The sequence below is a fragment of the Echinops telfairi genome, unplaced genomic scaffold (assembly GCF_000313985.2).
Source record: "Echinops telfairi isolate 266 unplaced genomic scaffold, ASM31398v2 ScPeMD7_4;HRSCAF=17, whole genome shotgun sequence".
Lineage (NCBI taxonomy): Eukaryota > Metazoa > Chordata > Mammalia > Afrosoricida > Tenrecidae > Echinops > Echinops telfairi.
Window position 1 is genome coordinate 14,084,004 of NW_022103900.1, and position 9,048 is coordinate 14,093,051.

A 9,048-nucleotide genomic window follows, 5' to 3' on the forward strand; every position below is an offset into this window, starting at 1 on the left:
GTAAGAATGATGAAGTCAACATATGTACTAAAGTGCTGGACACAGATGACGTACGTACAGATTGTGATGAGTTGTATGAGCCCCTAATAAAATGATTATTTTTTAAAAATTGACTGTCTTAAATTAGTCTTGAGCTGAAAAGAAATAAAAGTACAATTGAAAGATGTAAAATAAGGAGGTTGTGAAAGTGACGTAACAGAACTTTGAAGCAGAGAAAATGATTTGTCTTAAATAATTTCACTATAAAACATAAAAATAAATTCACAAATCACAATCAATACGTGAATACATTTTATATATAACTAGTGATTGTAACTGAATTGTAATCTGAAACTAGCACTACCAGAGCAGGGGAAAAAAAATCCCAAATTCTTTTGTACAAAGCTTAGTCCAACTGCTTTGTTTTAGTTTCTGATTGCTTTGCCTCTATAGGGCTCCAGGGTTCCTTGGTTGATACCAACTTGTCTTTGTTCCTTTCTGTTCGCTTGCCCTGTGAACTGAAATGCAGGGCCCAAATATTACAGGACAGGCAGGGCCCAAATGCAGGGCCCAAATATTACAGGACAGGCATCTAAGAATATGAACTGAAGAGAAAATAGGGAAATGCATAGGTTCAGTCTGGTTCATTTTAATCAACCTATTTATTCTCTTACCCAAATCACAATAGGCAATAACAAAAAGCATTTCAAAACAGTAAGCCCATCTTTCATAGCTTCATATTGATAACATGCTTTTTGGTAATATGAGTGTTGACAAAAATGTAAACGCTGTATTGTGTATCAACAAAGAACTGTATTGTTTGAAAAAAATAATCTATACAATGAACTCTAAAGATATTGAAAAGACATTGGATACATTTTAACATAAATTGCTTTTTTTCTTTAAATACCCTTTTAGTACACTATAACTAGAAGGTCTTTGGTAGTTATTTGAGATTTATGGTAAAAGTGTCAATCTCAAACCAACAGCCAACGTCATTTTGAATGTTAACCACTAGGGAAATTCCCACACAGATCAGGAAAAAGACAAGGCAGACTGCTATCTTCTCTGCTCTGAAATCTTGTTTTAGACATTCTGGCCAATGTGGTGAGAAGAAAAAAAAATGAGGAGACAAAATTATTATAATTTTTCTATTTAAGCATTATATATGAATTAGCTAAAAGTATTTAGGGCAGATAAGAAATGAATAAAATGGCCAGCTGCAAGATAAAAATCACTAAATCAACAATTTTCCTAAATAGCAGCAGTAATTCGTTTGAAAATAAGGTGGAAAAACTATTCCTACCAAAATAGTGTATGCACACACACACACACACACACACACACACAACCAACAATTTTCCTAAATAGCAGCAGTAATTTGTTTGAAAATAAAGTGGAAAAAATATTCATACCAAAATAGTGTATGCACACACACACATGAGCAAGAAGTTCGAACAAAGCATATTGGGATAAATAAACATGAAAAGGCAAAAGCCACTTCCATAAAACCCATTCCGACCCCGCTTGACCCTGTAAGGCAGAGTAGAACTGACCTCCAGCTTCCAAGGCTGCACATCTGCAAGAAGACCGTGCATCTTTTTCCAGCACAGCAGCTGGTACGTTCAAACCCCTGACTGATTAGCAGCTGAACACTTGAACCGCTGCATCACCAGGGCCCCTCCTGTTTACAGAGGCCTTGGTACTCAGAGACACCTAGATGCTCACAGATGGGAAGGTTCTATACTAGAAGATACAATTATATTCCCTCAAATTAGTGCATAAATTGCAAGAAACTCTAACCCGAACTATTATAAGGGAGACTTACAGATTTATGTTAAATCTTTCAGTTAGCCACCCACATCATGTTCACAAATGTTATGGGAAGTGACTGGATGTGTCCCTAGTTCCCCAATTCTACAGGGAAACTCAGCAGGCGCCTTAATGGGGATGGACCAGACAGATAGCTCCACCAGCCTTTGCTTGCTTTGATGTTGACTGCCAGAGAGAATAGCGAGTATACTTGGAAGCGCACCCAGCAGGGAGCGTGAGGACAGGAGTGGCAGTGAGAAGAAGGGAAACTGAGTTACTAGGACAGACTCGGTTGTTCTCTGACCTTGAGCCAAGTCCTCTTCCTTTTTTGCTCCTCATTTCTCTCTCCTGTGACTGGAATTAGACATCTCTAACATACTGTTTCAGTAGTATAGGGAGGCCGGGAAATGGTAACACAGAGCCATGGGAAAAAACTTACCTATGGATTTATGTTTACTTCCTGCCCCAAAAGGTAATCAGTAGATAGCAGTTATTAATAAATATAACAATGGTAATAGTGATACTGGAGGTGTATATTTTGAACTACCAACTTTTCCTTGGATTATTTTTAAGAAAATGCTACGTAATTTTAATATGACTTTTTTATTTGAGACCCAAAGGGCCAGGTGGTAATAACAAGTCTAGATTCCTGTAACTATGTGAGTTTATTAGTCTACAGTAGTAAGACAGAGCTACTCACTGTCATGTGTCTCTTACGAGACAGAAAATATGAAGCCTGAGTTTAGTATGGCCAGGCTAGATCACAGAATTAATTCTTAGAAGTATAAATAAAAATATAAATACACTATAGAATGAATTTACTTTTCAGTAAGCAAACAGCCACTTAGTAAACCATCTGTAACGTAATCTAGGCCAATTACATTATCAACCTTACTTTGCAAAAGAATAAATCACTCATTGGGGTAGGCTTATACTCCAGATAGAACCTTAAAAAAACCATTTCAAAGAGAGACATAAATTCTACCTTGAAAGTTGGAAAGAAAGTAAAAAGATGACAGTATTTAAATTGTTTTGCATGGGGGAGGGGGGCATGCCTTGGGTAGGCGTCCTGTTTTTTAAGACTAAATTGCTAACTATGACAGCGAATACAAAGGCATTACTGAATCATGTCATAAATTACTCACATTGCAAAAGCAAGAGGAGAACAAATTTGCAACATTTCAGTTCAAGGCAGCCAGGCCAACCTGCTAAACTGAGAATTGATAGGAATTACTAAAGTTTTGGTTACCTCTTCTCCCCGTTACAAGTCTTCTTTCTCAGATTGTTTATTCCTCTGTACAGTTCTAGGCTTTATCCGCATACCCTAGCAGTGCCGTCCAACAAACTGTCCTGAACGCTCCCTTGTGTTGAACTGGGAACTTCCACTGAGAAATCCCCTGGCTTGAGGACTTCCTTATTTGTAGACATCAACAGCCAATAGCGGCAGATTATTGAAATGAAGCAAAGGCTACCAGAAAATATTCTGTAAACCACCCGTGACTGTGGTCCTGACTTCCTTTTGAAGTTGAGGTACTTTACTTGAAGAGTTGGGAGATTTCAGCAAAAATCCAAAAATTGTAGACACAAAAATATTTGGGGATTAAGGACACTTTCATAAACATTAAAAAAAAGAGTATTTATTTGAAAAATGGACTTTACCTTTAAAAAAATCAGTCCTCTCCCACCTGTTTATTTAATCTCTTTTATATAGATGGACTAAAGAACATCCTACATAAATCTTACCTCATTAACATCACAAAGACAGCCCAGCCCTTCCTCAAATGGCCAGGAACCACAGAGGGCACAATTCTATACACAACAGCTGTCTTTGCCTTGTGGCCCTGGAGATCACAAAGCAAAGGCTAGTGATAATAAGGTTTATATTGGATTTCAGAGCTTGATTCAAGTACTTGGAAGGGTCAATCAAGGGAAGTCTTAGGTATCTTCAGCTTCAAGTCCTTGAGACCACCGTTCTGCTTTGAAGAACTAAGGTTTACATGAGAGAATATACTGGGGACTTTATAAGGACATGCATTTCTCCCCAGCGACTTGGAATAAAACATCAACTTTTATATGCAAATGGAAGTCAGCATATGCACCGCAAACATTTTTCTTTGTTATAAAATTTTAGTCTTGGAAATATTCTAAGACATCATCTGTTCCATTTCCTTATTTTTTTACGGATGTGGAAACAGGAGAGGGCAAATGCTCAATGTCACAAGCAAAGTTAGAAGCAGCAATCAGTTTACACTTGGGATCTCTGGAAACCGAGTGCATTTCTGTATCCACCGTGCTACTCTCCCTCTGTATCAATTTATTGCATGGGTGCGGGGGAGGGCAATAACATTTGATTGGTCTCCTTGTTTATCCCCTGCATTTTATAGAGGAGTCTAAGGTCTTACTTGAAATTCTTTGGTTAATAAAAGGGCTGGAACTTAGAACTTCTGGTTCTTGGTCTAGTTTGTTTTCCACTTTAAACATCATCCACTTTTCAGTTAGGTTGAATAAACCTGTGTTTTGCTACCTATGATGAAATTATTCTGTCCAAAGGAAATAAATTCGATAAAATCTCAAATGCTAAATTACCTCGTGATTAAAAAACACTCCATATAGTGAAGTATTAATTTCCTCCAGTGCCATCTGTTTTCTAACTATCTGACTGATGAAATATCAACTATCAAACTTTCTCGTGTGCAATGGAAAAATAGAGCCTGTCTAATACGGTGACTATGGCAAAACATACCAAAGAAAAAAATAAGACAGCCTCGGCTGGAAAGAAAATTTTCCTTTCAAGAATTTATGTTTTTTGAATTAGCAGGGTTTTAAAAACAGCTTAAAAAAAAAAAGCAGTGTTCATGTCTTAACTGGGAAATACCCGTTCACTTGTCTCGCCATCCTGTGCCTGCTCCCTCCTCTGTTTACTTTGGCACGTGAGCCTGGCTCACACTCAAGTGCGGGCAGAACTAGCTTCTCCTGCGTGGGTAGGCCTGGTGAGGTGGAGCACCGTCGATGGTGGTGTCACCAAATATCACAGCATGGGGGAGTGGACTGCACCGCGTGACAGTCTCAGGAGGTGACAACCAAAATGACTGTGTGGAAGAGCACCAGTTTATATTTGTTAGATGAAAATATCCTTGTAGGTTATTCATAACAACAGAAGCATTTTTCACAAGGCTGGCTTACCTGTGTCATGATTCCTTCAAGCCTAAAACACCGCGTTAATGGACCTTTTGAACGTCCACATGTGCTGTGGTTCGAGCTGGCACGATCACCCAATTACAACGCCCTTCCAGTTATGCGGTTTCATGCGTGCGTGCTGCGACCACGGCTGTTGTTTTCTTAACTGCCAGAGCTCTTTCACAGTCACGAATTTGGTGAAATTTTCTGGTGTTTTAGCGACAATATTTCAGTATGTAGTATGGATGAACCTACATTAGGGACCTCTTTAGAGTGAAGTAGTAACTGAAGTGGAAAAAAAAGGGAAGAAATACTTAAAATCATCTACTCAGTTGCTAGAATGCTATAGGAATATTTCTACAAGATAATATTCCTGTTAATATTCCTATAATCTGAGAAACACTACATTTAAGCAATTTAAAACCATTTTACCATGCATTATTCTACACTGATGGCAAACTGAACACACATAGCAACTATTGATAATATAACTCTGTCATGCCTAACTAGAGAAGCTGACAGTTTAAAACAAGGGAAATATGTTTCTTGATACACGTTTACAAAGAGAACTAGAATCTTCTGTTGATATAATTTTAGTATTTGAATTTTTTCCTTTAAAAGCATTCTCTTGCAAATATACATCTCATTTTAAAGAAAAGCTCAGGGTTTAAGTTTGAATTCTGGTTTAAAAATAGTGACACATTAAAATTTACATGTATAGAACTAACTTACCCAATATATTGACATTTTCTTATTCTTTTTAATGGCTAACATCTATTTTAAAAATTCTGCAACATTTTCTATCATGACACAGTGTTGTTGTTGTGAAGTGCCACCAGGCCGGTCCTGACTCATAGTCACGCTATGCACAACCCAATGAAACACACCCCAGTCCGGTGCCCTGCTCATGATGAAGCCCATGGTTCAGCCACATGGAGACCGTAAACCAAAGAGACCAAGAGGATATTAGGAAAGGACAGCAAGAGAGGCAGGGATTGGATTACCCCAAACACCTGGTAGATTCGTGCTTCAATATGCAGAGCCTTCAAAAAGTTCATGATTGATAGCCAGGGTTCATCAAAACACGCTGCTTGTTCATCTCTAATGGATGAAGCTGATTCTTTTGATGTATTTTACAGAAGAACCAAGAGTGGAAATGGCGAAATTTGAGGTAGAAGAGAATGTTGAAAGCGATTCTAGCCACGATACTGCATATGCGATGAGTGACATTAAGGAGAAAGACTTGCAAATTTTGCGTGTGATCTTTCTGAGAAATACCAGGTCCAGATCATTTCTGGTTGAAATCATCAAAAGGGGAAGTGCTCCTTTCCAGAAGAAAGACGCGCCTTTCGGTGCTGCAGCAGGGCAAGATGCAAACGCAAAGGGAGATGTGAGCCAGGCTTCAAAGGAGTCGTTGTATGAGGTGATGCCAAAGGTGGGAAAATTCTGTGGTCTGAATGATTTTCTCACTCATCAACAAGCGTTTAGGCTGTTTTTGCTGTCAACTGTCTACTGGTAGTGCTACAGATGTGACATCCACCTTTGTGACTGGGTTTCAAAAGTGATGGAAATTGAGCCCTAAAATACATAACAATGAGACATGCGAGGAGCGTCTAGGCCGCACTGAAGAGTGGGAGACATTGGCAGCAGGACTGGCACTGCACATGCCCACTGACGCCGAAACCACTGCTTTGATGAGAGCGGAGAAGGAAAAGTAGAGAGGCGTCTTGCCCAGATTGCTTGCCAAGAGGGATCTGGCATTCCGTGGCCATAAGGAAGATGGATCTTTCATGAAAAGGGCAATTATCTTGAGATGGGTGAGTTGCTTTCCAAATAGGACCTAGAGTTGAAAGAGCATCTCATTAGATTAAAGCAGAGGACTTGTAAATGTAAAATTATCAGTCCCTTCTCTTGCACCCAAACCTCAGAAAGTATATATAATGCCCTGGGCAACTTATGTGAAGGAGGACCTTGTCATGAACGTAAAGTCGGTGGGGTATTTGGGGATCATGCTAGACAGCATAGCCGATAGATCACATACTGGCCAGATGTCTGAAGTGATCAACTATGTCAAAATCAGTATTAGGAATCTTTAAGTGAAAGTCTTTCTAAGACTTTTAAGGAAATAAATCTCAGCTCTGACATTCTTAAAAACTGGAAAGTCATGAATTGAACAAAATAATGATGTGTTGAGCTAGAGGTTGCAATATTGCTGCTGTGATGGCTGAAATCCATGGACGTGTACAAGCCACTCTCTCTCTCTCTCTCTTCTTATTGTTGGGTGAAAGTTTACAGAACATATTCATTTATATAAGCCAAGGGAAAATGATATTTTTAATGTATTTAAGGATCATTTTCTTTTTTATTAAATACTTTTATTGGGGGCGCTTACATCTCTTATCACAATCCACACATTCATCCAATATGTCAAGCACATTTGCACATATGCTGCCATCATCATTTTCAAAGCATTCTCTTCCTACTTGAGCCCCTGATATCAGCTCCCCATTTCTTCCCCCTCCCTCCCCCACTCACCCTTCCTCACGAACCCTTGATAAGTTATGGATTATTATTTTCATGTCTTACATCATCCTGTCACCCCTCACCCACTTTTCTCTTGTTCGTCCCCAGGCAGGGGACACAGGTTGATCCTTGTGATCAATTCCCCACCCTCCCCTAATCCTCCTGGTATCTCTACTCTCCTTGTTGTCCCTGAGGGGTTTATCTATCCTCGATTCCCTGTGTTGCAGGCCCATATCTGTAGCAGTGTACGTGGTCTAATCTGATATGTAAGGTAGAATTGAGGTCATGATAGTGGGGGGGAAGGAAGCACCAAAGAACTAGAAGAAAGTTGTGTGTTTCATCTGTGCTATACTGCACCCTGACTGGCTCATTTCTTCCCTGTGACACTTCTGTGGGGGAGTGTCCAATTGTCTACAGATGGGCATTGGGTCTCCACTCCATGCTCCCCCCACCCCATTCACCTTGGGTATGATTTTGTTCTGGGTCCTAGATACCTGGTACCTGATCCCATCGAAACCTCATGAAGGATCATTTTCTTAACTTGTGCAGTCAGCTGCTAAAAACACATCATGTGCAACATTTTTGGGAAGTGTTAAGACATTGTTTTTTCTTTTTACTACTTCCATTCATTGGCGAGACTTAAAAACATCTTTTTATTGTGTATTAGGTTGGGCTTTTTACATCCTCAATCTGTATTCAACAACTTAAACTATTTCTCACCCCCCACCTCCAATAGCTTGCTGTGCCTCTCCACTTTGATTCTCTTCTTTCTCTTATGGAATACTATTTTCCCTTACCCATGATACCCCAGTCTGCCCTCTAGCCTATTGCTCCAGCTTCCCTCCCTTGCCACCCCCTACCCATCACACTTTGTTTCTTTTTGTATGAAAACCTTCGTCTTGTTTTTTCTTTCTTTTTAAAAAAACTTTAAAATTGTTATTTGCTTGAAAGTTTACAGAGTAAATTGGTTTTATTTGTTTTAATTTAAAAAGTTAAAATGTTACGCTTTGATATTTCATTTTTTAAACAATAAAATATTTATTATGCACTAAGTGAGGGTTTTGCATTTGAGATTACCAACTGGCCTTTCCACAGTTTAAGCTGCACATTAACTTCCAGCTGGGTAGTTCCCCTCCACCCACTCTCTGATTCTCCCTTTTCCTTCCTCTGGCCTGCCATCCTCCTTTACCCCCAGGTTCTACCTGCCAACCTTCTAGTCCATGGCTTCATCTTCGCACGCTGGCCCTTCCTCCCTTGGGAATGTCCAAAGCCTGCTCCTCTGGTATACCAGTCTTTGTCCTGGTATTTATCCTTACAGTAGTGGGCTCATCAATATTTGTCTTTTTGTAATTAACTAACTTTGCTCAGCATAATATTATACAGGTCCATCCATGTCTTGAGGGGCTTAATTATTTCATTCTTTGTCTCCTTCTTTCTTTTCTTCTTTTAAAACCATGCTTAGTATTCCATTGTGTGTAGGTGCCAAACTTCCTTTATCCATTCTTCTTCTGATGGGCTTTGGGGCTGTTTCCAACCTTGTGCTATTGCGACAGTGCT

General features: G+C 39.4%; 1 protein-coding gene across 1 annotated transcript in view; it reads right to left on the reverse strand.

Annotated features, from left to right (window-relative positions):
• TANK (TRAF family member associated NFKB activator) overlaps nt 1–3,083 on the reverse strand; it is a 107,137-nt gene extending 104,054 nt beyond the window's left edge. The window contains exon 1 of the mRNA XM_045299648.1: nt 3,041–3,083. The gene's annotated coding sequence lies outside the window, so the exon portion shown is untranslated. The remainder of the gene's footprint in view (nt 1–3,040) is intronic.
• Nucleotides 3,084–9,048: the final 5,965 nt, after the last annotated feature.